The sequence below is a fragment of the Ovis aries genome, chromosome 9 (genome assembly GCF_016772045.2).
Source record: "Ovis aries strain OAR_USU_Benz2616 breed Rambouillet chromosome 9, ARS-UI_Ramb_v3.0, whole genome shotgun sequence".
Taxonomy (NCBI): domain Eukaryota; kingdom Metazoa; phylum Chordata; class Mammalia; order Artiodactyla; family Bovidae; genus Ovis; species Ovis aries.
In genome coordinates, this window is record NC_056062.1 from 64777978 (window position 1) to 64795948 (window position 17971).

The 17971-nt window shown below is 38.4% G+C and overlaps 1 protein-coding gene across 2 annotated transcripts in view; it reads left to right on the forward strand.

The window, feature by feature from the left end:
* The window catches only part of CSMD3 (CUB and Sushi multiple domains 3), a 1392034-nt gene that overhangs the window by 920092 nt on the left and 453971 nt on the right, over positions 1 to 17971 (forward strand). The gene's annotated exons all lie outside the window — the stretch shown is intronic.

Below are 17971 nucleotides of genomic sequence, written 5' to 3' on the forward strand. Positions count from 1 at the left end.
GCACACCAGACTTCACTGTCCTTCACCATCTCCGGGAGCTTGCTGAAACTTATGTCCATTGAGTCAATGATGCCATCCAACTATTTCATCCTCTGTCACTGCCTTCTCCTCATGCCCTCAATCTTTCCCAGCATCAGGGTCTTTTCTAGTGAGTCAGCTCTTTGCATCAGATGGCCAAAGTACTGGAACTTCAGCTTCAGCATTAGTCCTTCCAGTGAATATTCAGAGTTGATTCTTTTAAGATTGACTGGTTTGATCTCCTTGCTGTTCAAGGGACTCTCAAGAGTTTTCTGTAGCACCACAGTTCAAAAGCATTAATTCTTCAGCACTCAGACCTTTATGGTCTAACTCTTACATCAGTACATGACTACTGAAAAAACGATAACTTTGAGTAACTGCACCTTTGTCAGCAAAGTGATGTCTTTGCTTTTTTAATACACTGTCTAGATTTGTCATAGCTTTTCTTCCAAGGAGCAAATGTCTTTTAATTTCAGGCTGCAGTCACTGTCTGCAGTGATTTGGGAGCCCAAGAAAATAAAAACTGTCAGTTTCCCTTTTTTTCCCCATCTGTTTGCCATTAAGTGATGGGACCAGATGCCATGATCTTAATTTTTGAATGTTGAGTTTTAAACTAGCCTTTTCACTCTCTTCTTTGACATTCATCACAAGGCTCTTTAGTTCCTCTTTACTGTCTACCATTAGAGTGGTATCACCTGCATATCTGAGGTTGTTGATATTTCTCCCTGCAATCTTGATTCCAGCTTGTGATTCATTTAGCCTGGCATTTCCCATGATGTGCTCTGCCTGTAAGTTAAATAAGTAGGGTGACAATATGCAGCCTTGTCATACTCCTTTCCCAATTTTGAACCAGTCTGTTTCATGTCTGGTTCTAATTGTTGCTTCTTGACCTGCATATGGGTTTCTCCAGAGACAGGTAAGATGGTCTAGTATTCCCACCTCTTGAAAAATTTTCCAGTTTGTCATGATCCACACAGTCAAAATCTTTAGTGTAGTGAGTGAAGTAGGCGTAGATGTTTTTCTGGAATTCTCTTGCTTTTCTATGATCCATTGGATATTGGCAATTTGATCTCTGGTTCCTCTGCCTTTTTAAAATCTAGTTTGTATATATGTAAGTTCTTGGTTCACCTATTCTTGAAGCCTAACTTGGAAGATTTCGAGCATTATCTTCAGTTCAGTTCAGTTGCTCAGTTGTGTCCGACTCTTTGAGACCCCATGAATTACAGCACACCAGGCCTCCCTGTCCATCACCAACTCCCGGAGTTCACTCAAACTCATGTCCATTGAGTCGGTGATGCCATCCAGCCATCTCGTCCTCTGTCGTCCCCTTCTCCTCCTGCCCCCAATCCCTCCCAGCATCAGAGTCTTTTCCAATGAGTCAACTCTTCTCATGAGGTGGCCAAAGTACTGGAGCTTCAGCTTTAGCATCAGTCCTTCCAAAGAACACACAGGACTGATCTCTAGCTGTGAAATGAGTGCAATGTGAGGTAGTTGGAACATTCTTTGAAATTCCTCTTCTTTGGGATTGAAATGAAAACTGACTTTTTCCAGTCCTTAGCCACTGCTGAGTTTTCCAAATTTGCTGGTATATATGCTTTAAGAGCATCTTTTAGGATTTGAAATAGCTCAGCCTGAATTCCATTACCTCCACTAGCTTTGTTTGAGTAATGCTTTTTCAGGCCTGCTTGACTTCACACTCCAGAATGTCTGATTCTAGGTGATGACTACACCATCATAGCTGCTATTGTGGCTCAATTGTGTGGCTTAATTTGATTCAGGCTTACTCAAGAACTGAACCAGATTCAAGAAGCAGTAAGTAAGATAGAATTTTTACCTTGATTTTCTTTGAGCTGGGATGCAAAGGTTTTAAACAATGCAGTAACTAGAAAGCATCCCAAATATTTTTCTAAGCTATATTTTCCCCTGTCTCCCATTCAAGGTAGTTGTTACATATAAAAATCAACACCATCTTTGTTGTGATCATTTTTTCCCTCTGATGACTACACATACATTTCTCTAATCATTAAGCTGTTCTTCTCTTTCTTCCAATTTTCCTTTTCTCAGCCCCATGCTCTTGCTCACATATTTTAGGCCCTTCTCCTCAATACTTAACCCTAAGGTTAGCCAAGACCTACCTATTAACTCCAATGTACTCTGCCCCCAGGAAAGACTAGTTCATCCCATTCTAATGGTTTTGAATTAAAGTTCTTTCTCCATAGAAGCTTGGTAAATACAATTTTCCACTTCATTATAAGAAATTATGCATTGGTTTTAAAAAAAGAAATCAAGTTTTTGACCTGTCTTTTCAAACTACTCTCTAATTTGCATTTCTACTTTATAACTACCTGCTTCTATATTTGCCAGTAATAAACCAGCCAATGAATTTCAAAAACCTTGAAAGAGATACTGTGCCTTGAGATTTAGAATCAAACGAGAAAGTTCTCTTCCTAGGTGTCAAACAGTGAGCACTAAGTCACCTAGAGTTTTCTGTAAGACAGTTGGACATAAATTGTCTTCTATCTCTGTTGTAGTCATAGAAGGAAACTTTTCTTGAATATAAGGATTTATTATTCATTGATGAATGTCTTTTAAAAAAATGCTACTGAACTGTACTCATTCAGACTGAAGAATGAGAAGGATTTATTTGCAGACCAAAAATAAGATTTCTGTTAAAATGTATTCATAATTTTTCTATAATCTGAAACACATATTATTTACATTTTAAAATCAAATGTTACTTGATAGTTTAAAACTATAAAATCACTTAACTATTCATGAAAAAATTTGTACTAATCTAGAAATTATATGCCTTATTACATTTCATTTTAATAAGTATGCTACTCAAGATCATTTTAGTCTCTCTTCTTAGTTTCTCCTCATGTCTGTAATCTCTGTTTATGTCCTAGAGCTTGGTCTTGAATATTTTCTTCTGTTTATTTCCACTCATTCTATTCGTAATTTCCATCCAGTCTCCATCCTTAAATAACATCTCTGTTTTGAAGGCTCTCAAATTTCCACCTCCAGCCTATTTCTTTGTCTGCAGTCTGGAGTCATCTATTCAACTTCTTCCTCAATATCTCTCCTTAGATGTTTAATAGGCATCTCAAACGTAGCCTGTCCAAAACTAATCAGATTCCCTGGTCATTCCAAATCTGATACTGTCACAGACTTTCACCATCATCATTAATAGCTCATCCATTCTTCTCGTAATTCTAGCAAAAACTCTTAGGAGTGATTTCTGACTCCTTTCTTTCTGTCATAACTGTACACAATCCATCAGAAAATATGTTAAGCTCTACTTTGAATACTTATTTTCAAAACCCATCTGCTTGTTACTTCCTTAACTGCTGACACTGGTTCAAACAACCATCGTCTATGACCTAGATTACAGCCGCAGCCTTCTGACTAGTCTCACTGCTTCTGCTCTCACTCCTGTTCAGTTCTGTAGAAACCATTTGTTATTCAGCTTACCTCTGCCCACCTATTAGTTTCTTCATAGTTATTTCTCCTCTAGGACTAATACGTATATACTATCTGCTTCTCTCCCTGTTTTTACCTGGCTGTTTGTCCCCCATGCACTGCTTGACTGTAGATAGCAACACCCACTTTGATATAAAGCAATCCCTTCAACAAAAATGGAAATGGAATATTGGCCTTCTGGATTACGTGGTCATGTTCTTGAATATAATTAGGATGTAATACACTCATTGAACTACATTATAGATAAAGAGGATTACATTTAATAAAATACATTGGAAGAGTCAGATGAATGCTATTGGCTCAAAGCATTCGATTTAATCAAGGATGCTGAGTTAAGACTAACTGAAAGAAAAGTTGTCACTTCCTTGTGAAGACTCATCATAATTTCTAGTATTATTATCATTTTGGCCTCCCTGAGAAGAAAAACAGTAGAAGCAAAATGTATGACTAACAGTGTTTTCAGGCAAAATTTCCTGTTACTTTGGGATTGGCAACCTATACCATACCCACTAAGGAAAAAGATTTTTTAGTATCCCCCTCCATAAAACCCGAGGTTCAGATACCTCCTTTGTGGTTTGCTAAGTGGATTCTGACTTATTTCTCTTAATCATAACACAGCCATCCCACTACCAATTTATATAAGCAACAAAAGAAAAGTAGGAGAGATTGAGATATCTATCTATCTGTTAATGTCTATGTATCTAATTAAATTGTTAGAGTCAAGGTTGTTCAGCTTTTACTTTATCTCCTTATAGGAAGGGAGAGCATCTTCTCTTTTCCAGCTGCTGAAATGAATGAAGGAATGAATCACCAACTACTGGTGCATTATCAGCATCCTCCCCTCCATCCTCCAATGTGATCACAGATGCATCTTGGGTGGGTGGGTGGAAGAAATAATAATTTTAAATTAATTTGGACTAAATGTTTTTAATATTAAAAGTGATGAGAATTTTAGAGGCTGCACCAAACATTTCTTTAAGGAGAATAAGATTTATCAGTGCATGTTTGAAGGCTATATTTAAGGATGAAAGAAGAAAGGGAGAAATTTCTGTTTGTGTTCCATGACTTTCATAATACTCCATAAAATGCTTATTCAGTCACGAACTTCCTTGTTCTCAGTGGAGAACTCCCTGAAGAACTATGGCTTCCTGCCCATAATGGGATGTCTGAGAGAATTCCTTGAGTGAATAGGATGGGACTAGAGTCCCTGGGAAAACTGACAGCAAGACTGGACTTGCTTGCCAATGAACTTACCCTTTGAGAATAAAGGATTTTTTTCTTGAGTCTCAGTTAGCCTCAAAAGAAAGGAAATCCTTCTCATTCACAGACATTTCACTCTTTGGAGGTAGTTAATTTGAGGGAGCAATTACTGTAACAATCTGATGCATAAACCAGAATATATTTATGGTTCTCATAGAAAGAATGTATATTCACACTTTTGCCTATTCATATCTAACAATAGACTCTTTTAGTTACATATTAAGGTAGTATTAAATTCCTAGTGGACTACCATAGGGAAAACTAATTTAATAGCAATCTTCAGGAGTTTGCACCTAATTTCTATAGAGCTGGGCAAGAGAAGAGTAGAAGTTGTTATAGAAACGAAAAGAGGTTCATACCTAGGATTGCTTGTCTGCATTCCTGGCACTTTAATATCTATATTTCTGGCTTTGTCTTTTTACCCAAGATAGAGATGCAACTTGTTTCCCATAATTTTCCTTGAAGCATCATCCAGTATGCTGAGGACAGAACAGGCGGTTACTTTGTTGTTGTTGTTCTTGTTCAGTCACTCAGTCATGGCCAGCTCTTTGTGACCCCATGAACTGCAGCATGTCAGGCTTCCCTGTCCTTCACTATTTCCTAGAGTTTGGTCAAACGTATGTCCATTGAATCAATTATGCACTATGAAGCAAGTTAAAAAAGAAAAAATAAGGAAGGAAATGGAACCCTCCTTGTTTATAATCCCTGAGATCAAAACCTAATCTGTCTTCAGGTCCTTAATCCCCTTCTGAGCACCAGTCATTTCTAAAATGAAAGAACACCAAGATTCTGTAGCATTTTTATTCAAAAGACATTTATCTGAATACAGTCTGAAACATTTCTGACTCTTTTATATCTTAAAGCATACTGGGTATCTTGAATTTGTCCATTCTACTTAAAGCAACACAGAAATGAGTCAGTACTCCAGCAAGAATTATTTATAACAGACTTTCTTCAGGCCTTAGAAAAATGAAACAGGATAAATGAATTTTGTCTACTTTATCATTTATGCTTTGCTTTCATTGTTTAAAGTAGGGAGGGGGATTAGAGGCGGTAATCTGTATTTCACTAATAGATGGAAATTACCTTTTTATGCCAGGAACCTGAGTGTTTATCCAGGAGAATCTTGGAGCTACAGATTAGCCATATTCTCTTAGATTTTGTCACCATGGTCTGTGAGCCAAGAGTTGTAAAATGACCTGAGGGATTGGAATAGAGTGCGGGTTTTGTTAACAATGCAGATTTCTGGTTCCTACGTTATACTTACTAAATCTGCATTTTAATAAGTTTTTAATATAAACTCATCTCTAGATGTCTGGGCTTCCTTGGTGGCTCAACTGTAAATAATCTGCCTGCCGGTGCAGGAGGCACGGGTTTGATCCCTGAGTCAGGAAGATCCCCTGGAGAAGGCAATGGCAACCCACTCCAGTATTCTCACCTGGGAAATCCCATGAACAGAGGAGCCTGGCAGACTAACACAACTTAGGGACTAAACAACAACAAAATGACACCTGTAGATGTCTAAAAAGCTTTGAAGTCTTCAAAAGCAGTAGCCACTGCATGAAACCAAAAGGTATTTTCCTCACTAACTATAAGCTACAGAAACAAAGAACTACTAGATTTTCTCATACAGAATTATTGGACCTAATTTCATGTGCCCTATGCACAGGGATGTTAAATAAGCCAAAATATTGCAGTTTGGAACAGAGAAAGGTTTATTGCTTGGGCCAAGCAAGGAGAATGGTTAGCTAACGCTCAAAAGACCTCAGCTTCCTGGTGGCTTCCAGAGAAGAGTTTTTTGTTGTTGTTGTTTTTGTTCTGTTTTTAATTAATTAAGTTTTGGCTGTGCTGAGTTTTGTTGTTTTACATGGGTTTTCTCTAGTTGTAGATACTGTTTGTTGTGGTGCAGGAGCTTCTCATTGTAGTAGCTTCTCTTGTTGTGGAACACAGGCTCTAGGCACACGTGGTTGTGGCACATGGGCTTAGTTGCTCTGCATGAAGCATGTGGAGTCTTCTAGGACCAGGGATTGAGCCCATGGCCCCTGCATTGGCAGGCAGATTCTTAGTCATAGTGCCACCAGAGAAGTCCCAGAGAAGAGTTTCTAGATACAGAATTTGAAGTGAGGGATATAGGGTCAGTGACTTTCTTCTGATTGGTTGGTGGTGAGGTAACAGAGTGGTCTTTCAGGAATCTTGTGTTCAGCCTGAAGTTACTGTCCTCCTCCTACGAAGGACCTTAGTTCTTATAGAGGAACTCTGAAAGATATACTGTATCCCCTCACTTTCCTGAGCAATAAATTTTAAATTTGCTCTTTGGGACTCAGGGAAGGTCTAGGAGGCTGAAGATTTTTTTGTTTGTTTTTTTTTGCTTGTATTTTCTAAAAACAAGAAATGGGATGCATGTACCTGAGAAGGCCATCCAGGGTGCTGCTTGTTTTCAATATTTCTCACTTCCTTTCTCTGGTCTTTCTGTCTTCCCTCCATAACCCCCATCTTCTATTCATTTTTTTTCTCTTTTGATAGAACTCACCTCTGACAAAATCTCCTTCAAGAACTCTTTTCTAATGCCCTTGAGATTTTACCTGTCTCTTCACCACATTTCTAGCCTATCTAGCTCAAACATACACTTATTCTACATGTTAGCTATGAATGTCTTCCTTGTATAAACTGTGTGTTTCATGAAGTGAAATATAATGTCACATAAATTTTAAAAAATTGTATCACCTAGCATATCATCTTTGGAGAAGGCAATGGCACCCCACTCCAGTACTCTTGCCTGGAAAATCCCAGTACTCTTGCCTGGAAAATCCCATGGGCAGAGGAGCCTGGTGGCTGCAGTCCATGGGGTCGCTAAGAGTCGGACTCGACTGAGCAACTTCCCTTTCACTTTTCACTTTCATGCCTTAGAGAAGGAAATGGCAACCCACTCCAGTGTTCTTGCCTGGAGAATCCCAGGGACGGGGGAGCCTGGTGGGCTTCCGTCTATGGGGTCGCACAGAGTTGGACACTACTGAAGCAACTTAGCAGCAGCAGCAGCAGCATAATATCTTATATATAGCAAAAGCTAAATAAATGTTTGTTCAGAATAAATAAATACAGAAATAATAAATTAATATCAGGGAAGCACTTAAAATTGTGTGGTTAGAATCTCAGATTTACATTAAAATTGAGTTACTTTGTTTTATCCCCCTAACCATTCATTTCTGTCTTCACTAAACTTATTTTAAGGAGAATAGATATGCTTAAACAAATGTCTTTCTTAGAAAATTAATCCAATACATCTATCATGAAAGTAGTTACTAACTTGGAATTTGAATTTTCCCCTTTCACTACCTAGATCTGTGTTTCTCATTAAGTCATATGTTTGATGATTTTTTTTTTAATGTACAAAACTGATATAAGAAAGAAACCAGCATTTTTATGCTACTTGATTATTAAAAGGGGTATACCAGGTGGCCCTAGTGGTAAAGGACCCACCTGTCAAGGCAGGAGACATGGGCTCCATCCATGGATCAGGAAGATCCTCTGGAGGAGGGCATGGCAACTCACTCCAGTATTCTTACCTGGGGAATCCCTCGGATAGAGAAGCCTGGCAGGCTATAGTCCATAGGGTGGCAAAGAGTTGGCCAACTGAAGTGACTGCATGCATGCATGGTTATTAAAATAAGTAAGGTATGTATATGAAAACATATGCTAAAGTGGAAAGCATTATGACCACTTGGTATAATGGTTGGTATAGCAGAAAAGGCTATCTGTTTACCTTTAAGTTGTTACCCCATTCATTATACAGAGTTGTAGGTAGGAAATAGCTACCCAACTGAGGGACTTCATGTCACAGCCCTGTTTGCAGCTAGGTATGTCAACTGAGTAAGCAGAAGTAATATAAATAACTTCCAAGCTATGATCCATAGAAAGCATATGCAGAGTGGCCCTCCATGCTCTGTTTCCTGTCAGCTGAAATGGAAATGGCCTCCATAGCAATCTAGGAAATGGCCTACTGAAAATGACAGAGGCTTTGTCATTCTGGGTCTTGAGAGACTAGGAGGAAAGCTGTTCTGCTGACAGGTATACTTCATTGTATTGGTACATGATTATGCCAAGGAAAAATTTTGCCAGAGTTAAACAGGCAAGGAAGATTTTATTCAAGATGGTTGCAGTGGGGAGGATAGATTGAATGCACTGAGGGAAGATTGTTAAGGGCTGAGATCAGCTAGTTGAAAATTAATGGAGAAAGTTGAGTAAGGGGGTCCAGAGTCTTTAAGAAGCCTGTTTAAAGTTTAGTCAAACTGAAAGCCATTTTGGTCAAGTGAGGAAGTATTCTCTTAACTTACTAAAATTTAGATATTTATTTATTTTATCAGCTACAGTCATCCAATTCACACACAATTAGGAGAGAGGAAAACCCAAATAGAAATAGTTCATCCTAGCCTCACCCCACTGTAGTGTTATAATACATAACAATACCTACTTATATTTTTTATTAAATTAAACTATTTTTTCAAAGGTTACATCTTAAATCTGTTTTATTTTCTCTTCTAAGATTTCACCTTAATCTTCTGCTTACATCAAAACTTTAACATCAACCTATGTTGAAAATGACACATATAACTGAGAACTCCAGATTCTATTTTCTCTTGTTTTTATTGTATTTCACAGTCCTTTTTGCCTCAGTAGTGAATCTTATTATCTTTCCACGTAAAACTTCTTTTTGTTTTGTGTTTCCTATTTTAGCGAATGGAATTATCTTCTATAATGTAGTTCATGACAGGGGCCCAATAACCAATTTATCTTAGCCCAACTCTTTTATCTTGCTCACTCATTGCATGTAATCAGTAAATGCTTTAGAATCTGCCTCCTAAATATCTCTCATATTCAACCCTTTCCAGTTAAAACCACAAATCAGAACCTGATTATACCTTTGCAGATAATTGTAACAGTTTCCTAATTGATCTCACCAACTCCAGGTGCACTGTTCCTAATCCATTATCCCTGTAGCTTCCATTTAAATGAAAATTGTATTTTTTTTATCTATACATGTGTATGCAGCTTTAAAAATTTTTTCAATTGACTATTTTCATTTTCCTTAATGTAACTTATCAGGTCCTTTTCTATTCTTTTTCCTTCATCTATCATCATTTCTTGGTTCCCTATTATATATATATATATATATATATATATATATATATATATAATGCTAATTCAGCCTTCTACTCTTAAGCACACGCTGTTTCTTCCATTTACAGTATCCTCTGTCTGTCTCTTGGTGAACTCTGACTTATCCTTGAAATGGAGTCTCTTCTATGAAGCACAGGCTGGAATCAAGATTCCCAGGAGAAATACCAAAAAACTCAGATAGGCAGATGACACCACTCTTATGACAGAAAGTGAAGAGGAACTAAAGAGCCTCCAAATGGAGTCTTTTCTGTGAAGCCTTAATTCATGCCCTCTTCCAGACCCCTTGCCCATGGGCATATCTTTCTTATATGACTTCAGTTCAGTTCAGTCACTCAGTTGTGTCCGACTCTTTGTGACCCCATGAACCACAGTATGCCAGGCCTCCCTGTCCAACACCAACTCCCGGAGCCAAACCAGACTCATGGCCATTGAGTCGGTGATACCATCTAACCATCTCACCCTCTATCATCCACGTCCTCCTGCCCTCAATCTTTCCCAGCATCAGGGTATTTTCGAATGAGTCAGCTCTTCACATCAGGTGGTCAAAGTACTGGAATTTCAGCTTCAACATCAGACCTTCCAATGAACACCCAGGACTGATCTCCTTTAGGATGGACTAGTTGGATCTCCTGGCAGTCCAAGGGACTCTCAAGAGTCTTCGACACCACAATTCAAAACCGTCAATTCTTTGGTGCTCAGCTTTCTTTATAGTCCAACTCTCAAATCCATACATGACCATTGGAAAAACCATAGCCTTGACTAGACTGACCTTTGTTGGCAAAGGAATGTCTCTGTTTTTTAATATGCTATCTAGGTTGGTCATAACTTTCCTTCCAAGGAGTAAGCGTCTTTCAATTTCATGGCTGCAGTCACAATCTGCAGTAATTTTGGAGCCCCAAAGTCTGACACTGTTTCCACTGTTTCCCCCTCTATTTGCCATGAAGTAATGGGACCAGATTCCATGATCTTCGTTTTCTGAATGTTGAGCTTTAAGCAACTTTTTTCACTCTCCTCTTTCACTTTCATCAAGAGGCTCTTTAGTTCCTCTTCACTTTCTGTCATAAGAGTGGTGTCATCTGCCTATCTGAGGTTTTTGATATTTCTCCCGGGAATCTTGATTCCAGCTTGTGCTTCATCCTACTCAGAGTTTCTCATGATGTACTCTGTATATAAGTTAAATAAGCAGGGTGACAATATACAGCTTTGATGTACTCCTTTTCCTATTTGGGACCAGTCTGTTGTCCCATGTCCAATTCTAACTGTTGCTTCCTGACCTGCATACAGGTTTCTCAAGAGGCAGGTCAGGTGGTCTGTATTCCCATCTCTTTCAGAATTTTCCACAGTTTATTGTGATCCACACAGTCAAAGGCTTTGGCATAATCATTAAAGCAGAATTCGATGTTTTTCTGGAATTCTCTTGCTTTTTTGACGATCCAGCGGATGTTGGCAATTTGATCTCTGGTTCCTCTGCCTTTTCTAAAACCAGCTTGAACATCTGGAAGTTCACAGTTCACGTATTGGTGAAGCTTGGCTTGGAGAATTTTGAGCATTACTTTACTAGCATTTATATAACTTATGACATTATTATTTTTTATGTTTACATTTCTGTGTTTTGCACATGGGAAACGTGAGAAAAGGAATGAGAATATCTTAATTACATTTGTAAAGAAATTCTAGTGTCAGATTGCCTCTGTTCAAATCCTTGCTAGCTGATGTGCAAATTATATAAATTTTCTACACATCAGTGTTCTGATCTATAATGATACATATGCGGTTGGATTATTTTAAATATTTCATAAATAATACATAGGACTTCTTACAGATTGCCTGGAAACTGATAACTTAGAAGTAGTCCAGATATCACAGGGGCATGTATCTGACACACAATTGTTTGCTGAATGATTGAAATACAAATGAGTAAATGATGAATGAATAAATAGAACTTGAAAATAACTCCTTGTATCTTGATCTACTTTCTGTTTTCTATATATTCCAAGTTTTCTTTGTTCTGTCAAAGATACTGTCTTTTCCAGAAGTTTTTCTTAAGGACTATAGTACCATTATACTTTGAGGTAGACAAGCTTTTGGTGTTAACTATGTAAGCATTTCTTAAAATTCAATAGCTGCATATTTATTTTCAGGCATTATGGAAATAAGTTGTATGTTAATTAGGGGAATTATCACTTTGTAGCAAGGTCACTATTTGGGAAAATACTTTCAGTAAACAGTCACAACATATTTATGCTACTCCTTTGCTTTAATACTCCTTCCGAACAACTCTGCCTCTCTAACATTTTGTACCGAGGGACCAACCAAAATGCTTCTGGGTATTCTACTTTTTAATAGTTAGTGGCCCATTACTCAACTGCTAATTTTATGACTGATTACCTCTTTTAATTATGATTAGACTGAAGTGTACAAATCCTTTCCTATAACAGTATGAGTTGATGATATATTAGGTATATCCATTAGAAATACCATATTTCAGTGATCTTCTCTCACCAAAATGCTTTCCTCTGTCTTTTAAAATATGGCAATTTAAGTGACTGTTATGCACATAATTTTACTTTTGAAATGCATAATAACGCTACAGGAAGCCTAATTATGATTATCATTACAAGGAAGATTAATAATCCTCATGAAAATACTATCCTGTGAGCTTTTAAACAAACAAAATCAAATTCTAATAGGGAAGAAAATTTAGTTTTATGTGAAAGTTCTTACTTATACAAATAACAAATTTTGGCAATTTCATGTAAAAAATGTTTTTCACAAATGGACATTTTATAATAATGCTTGATTCTTAGGCCAATTTATTATGCATGTCATATTTTGTTTGGGTTATTCTAATTACTTTAGAATGAAAAAGTGTAAAAACAGTGTCTGGAACAATAGATTTTAGAAATTCTGTAAGGTAAAACTGAAAGAAACAAGTAAACAACAAAGATAAAAATATAAACACATGAGATGGAGTTATAAAGGAAATATTTAAAGAAAATAAAAATATAAAATGCTAAGTTATTGAGATGGGAAAACCAGACCACCTGACCTGCTTCTTGAGAAATCTGTATGCAGGTCAGGAAGCAACAGTTAGAACTGGACATGAAACAACAGACTGTTTCCAAATAGGAAAAGGAGTACATCAAAGCTGTATATTGTCACCCTGCTTATTTAACTTATATGCAGAGTACATCATGAGAAACGCTGGACTGGAAGAAACAAAAGCAGGAATCAAGATTGCTGGGAGAAATATCAATAACCTCAGATATGCAGATGACACCACCCTTATGGCAGAAAGTGAAGAGGAACTAAAAAAGCCTCTTGATGAAAGTGGAAGTGGAGAGTGAAAAAGTTGGCTTAAAGCTCAACATTCAGAAACGAAGATCATGGCAACGAGTCCCATCACTTCATGGGAAATAGATGGGGAAACAGTGGAAAAAGTGTCAAACTTTATTTTGGGGGGCTCCAAAATCACTGCAGATGGTGACTGCAGCCATGAAATTAAAAGACGCTTACTCCTTGGAAGGAAAGTTATGACCAACCTAGATAGCATATTGAAAAGCAGGGACATTACTTTGCCGACTAAGGTCTGTCTAACCAAGGCTATGTTTTTTCCTGTGGTCATGTATGGATGTGACAGTTGGACTGTGAAGAAGGCTGAGTGCTGAAAAATTGATGCTTTTTAACTGTGGTGTTGGAGAAGACTCTTGAGAGTCCCTTGGACTGCAAGGAGATCCAACCAGTCCATTCTGAAGGAGATCAGCCCTGGGATTTCTTTGGAAGGAATGATGCTAAAGCTGAAACTCCAGTACTTTGGCTACCTCATGCAAACAGTTGACTCATTAGAAAAGACTCTGATGCTGGGAGGGATTGGGGGCAGGAGGAGAAGGGGACGACCGAGGATGAGATGGCTGGATGGCATCACTGACTCGATGGACATGAGTCTGAGTGAACTCTGGGAGTTGGTGATGGACAGGGAGGCCTGGCATGCTGTGATTCATGGAGTTGAAAAGAGTCAGACATGACTGAGTGACTGAACTGAACTGAACTGAAGTCACTGAGAAGGGTCTCTAACTTGTTGAAGCTGATATAGTACCCATTTGACATTCCAAATAATTATTAATAATTCAAATATTTTTGTTCCATTTTATCTCCTCTTTGTGTTCATCCTGAAGATATAAAGCAGGCTAATGTATCAGGGCTGCTGAGTGCAGGGGGAGAAGTTCAAAGTATAGGCTAGAGTTTAAGGCAATAACTAGATCATTCAGGGACTGTTGGTCAGCACAGCAAGAGACCATTTAAGGATGTTTATGGTTTAAAAAATTACTCTGACCATAGTGTGGAGGATAGTTAGTGTAAATGAGAAGACCAATTAAGAGACTCAATTAAGAGGGTTTACTCCAGATATGAAATTATGGTTAATTTAAACTAAATCTGACAGCTGTAGACATTGAGAAAAAAAGAATGAACTTGAGGATGAGTTGGATATGGGAGTAAATAGTAAGGAAAATGGGCTTCCTTGGTGGCTGAAACAATGAAGAATCTACCTGCAATGAAGGAGACTGAGATTAGACTATAAAAGATGACTACTTCTAAATTTCTGGGCTTTTCAAATCCATGGATGGTGATTTCATGTAATGATATTGACAATAATGGGAGAGGACTGGTTTGAAGTCTTGTTTTGTAAAAGCTGACTTGAAAATACTTTTGAGACTGTCAAATCCTGTGAACTTTGACAAGTTGTTCACTCGACTTGGTTTATTTCTCTTCAAAACGAGGTGTTTACACTAAAATACCTTATCAGTAACTACTGGGATTAAAATGCTATCATTGTGATTTCAATTGCGTATGAGTTTAGGAAAAATCAGATGGTTAAATTCTTGAAATGATAAGCTGAGTTTAATCTTATGTTAAAGGAAAAAGAGATCAAGGTACCTGTCTAGAAAAGCAAATGGTATCATGAAACTGTAATTTGAAGGGCATTATTCTGACAGCTGGGCTGGAGCAAGAGAGATACTAACAGATGGGAGATCAAGAAAGAAACTGAATCAATGAAGGACTAAAATTATAATAGGGACTCTGATTAAAGGAAGATCAAAGTTTTAGACAGCGTGTAACATGAATTAACAGTTCAGTTCAGTCACTCAGTCATGTCTGACTCTTTGCGACCCCATGAATAGCAGCACACCAAGACTCACTGCCCATCACCAACTCTCAGAGTTTACTCAAACTCACACCCATTGAGTCAGTGATGCCATCCAGCCATCTCATCCTCTGTCGTCCCCTTCTCCTCCTGCCCCCAATCCCTCCCAGCATCAGGGTCTTTTCCAAAGAGTCAACTCTTCGCATGAGTTGGCCAAAGAATTGGAGTTTCATCTTTAGCATCAAACTTCAAATGAACATCCAGGACTGATCTCCTTTAGAATGGCCTGGTTGGATTTCCTTGCAGTCCAAGGGACTCTCAAGAGTCTTCTCCAGCACCACAGTTCAAAGCATCAATTCTTCAGTGCTCAGGCATCTTCACAGTCCAACTCTCACATCCATACATGCCCACTGGAAAAACCATAGTCTTGACTAGATGGACTTTGTTGGCAAAGTAATGTCTCTGCTTTTCAATATGCTATCTAAGTTGGTCATAACTTTCCTTCCAAGGAGTAAGTGTCTTTTAATCTCATGGCTGGAATCACCATCTGCAGTGATTTAGAGCCCCCCCACCCCAAAAAGTCTGACACTGTTTCCACTATTTCCCCATCTATTTCCCATGAAGTGATGGGACCAGATGCCATGATCTTCGTTTTCTGAATGTTGAGCTTTAAGCCAACTTTTTCACTCTCCTCTTTCACTTTCATCAAGAGGCTTTTTAATTGCTCTTCACTTTCTCCCATGAGTGCTGTCATCTGCATGTCTAAGGTTATTGATATTTCTCCTGGCAATCTTGATTCCAGCTTGTTCTTCTTCCAGCCCAGTGTTTCTCATGATGTACTCTGCATATAAGTTAAATAAGCAGGGTGACAGTATACAGCTTTGATGTACTCCTTTTCCTATTTGGAACCAGTCTGTTGTTCCATGTCCAGTTCTAACTGTTGCTTCCTGACCTGCATACAGGTTTCTCAAGAGGCAGGTCAGGTGGTCTGGTATTCCCATCTCTTTCACAATTTTCCACAATTTATTGTGATCCACACAGTCAAAGGCTTTGGCATAGTCAATAAAGCAGAAATAGATATTTTCGTGGAATTCTCTTGCTTTTTTGATGATCCAGCGGATGTCGGCAATTTGATCTCTGGTTCCTCTGCCTTTTCTGAAACCAGCTTGGACATGTGGAAGTTAATGGTTCACGTATTGCTGAAGCCTGGCTTGGAGAATTTTGAGCATTACTTTACTAGCGTGTGAGATGAGTGCAATTGTGCAGTAGTTTGAGCATTCTTTGGTATTGCCTTTCTTTGGGATTGGAATGAAAACCGACCTTTTCCAGTCCTGTGGCCACTGCTGAGTTTTCCAAATTTGCTGGCATATTGAGGGTAGCACTTTCACAGCATCATCTTTCAGGATTTGAAATAACGCAACTGGAACTGCATCACCTCCTCTAGCTTTGTTCTTAGTGATGCTTTCTAAGGCCCACTTGACTTCACATTCCAGGATGTCTGACTCTAGGTGAGTGATCACACCATAGTGATTATCTGGGTCATGCAGCTCTTTTTTGTACAGTTCTTCTGTATATTCTTGGCACCTCTTCCTAATATCCTCTGCTTCTATTAGGTCAATACCATTTCTGTCCCTTATCGAGCCCATCTTTGCATGAAATGTTCCCTTGGGATCTCTAATTTTCTTGAAGAGATCTCTAATCTTTCCCATTCTGTTGTTTCCCTCTATTTCTTTGCATTGATCGCTGAGGAAGGCTTTCTTATCTCTCCTTGGTATTCTTTGGAACTCTGAATTCAGATGCTTATATCTTTCCTTTTCACTTCTCTTATTTTCACAGCTATTTGTAAGGCCTCCTCAGACAGCCATTTTTCTTTTTTGCATTTCTTTTCCATGGGGATGGTCTTGATCCCTGTCTCCTGTACAATGTCACTAACCTCCGTCCATAGTTCATCAGGCACTCTATCAGATCTAGTCCCTTAAATCTATTTCTCACTTCCACTGTATAATCATGAGGGATTTGATTTAGGTCATACCTGAATGGTCTAGTGGTTTTCCCTACTTTCTTCAATTTAAGTCTGAATTTGTCAATAAGGAGTTCATGATATGAGCCACAGTCAGCTCCTGGTCTTATTTTTACTGACTGTATACAGCCTCTCCATCTTTGCCTGCAAAGAATATAATCATTCTGTTTTCAGTGTTGACCATCTGGTGATGTCCATGTGTATAGTCTTCTCTTGTGTTGCTGGAATAGAGTTTTTTATGACCAGTGTGTACTCTTGGCAAAACTCTATTAGCCTTTGCCCTGCTTCATTCCATACTCCAAGGCCAAATTTGCCTGTTACTCCAGGTGTTTCTTGACTTCCTACTTTTGCATTCCAGTCCCCTATAATGAAAAGGACATCTTTTTTGGGTGTTAGTTCTAAAAGGTCTCGTAGGTCTTCATAGAACCATTCAACTTCAGATTTTTCAGCGTTACTGGTTGGGGCATAGGCTTGTATTACTGTGATATTGAATGGTTTGAAATGGAAATGAACAGAGGTCATTCTGTCATTTTTAAGATTGCATCCAAGTACTGCATTTTGGACTCTTTTGTTGACCATGTTGGCTACTCCATTTCTTCTTAGGGATTCCTGCCCACAGTAGTAGGTATAATAGTCATCTGAGTTAAATTCACCCATTCCACTCCATTTTAGTTCGCTGATTCCTAGAATGTCGACGTTCACTCTTGCCATCTCCTGTTTGAGCCCTTCCTATTTGCCTTGATTCATGGACCTGACATTCCAGGTTCCTATGCAGTATTGCTCTTTACAGCATCAGACCTTGCTTCTATTGCCAGTCCCATCCACAACTGGGTATTTTTTTTTTACTTTGGCTCCATCCCTTCATTCTTTCTGGA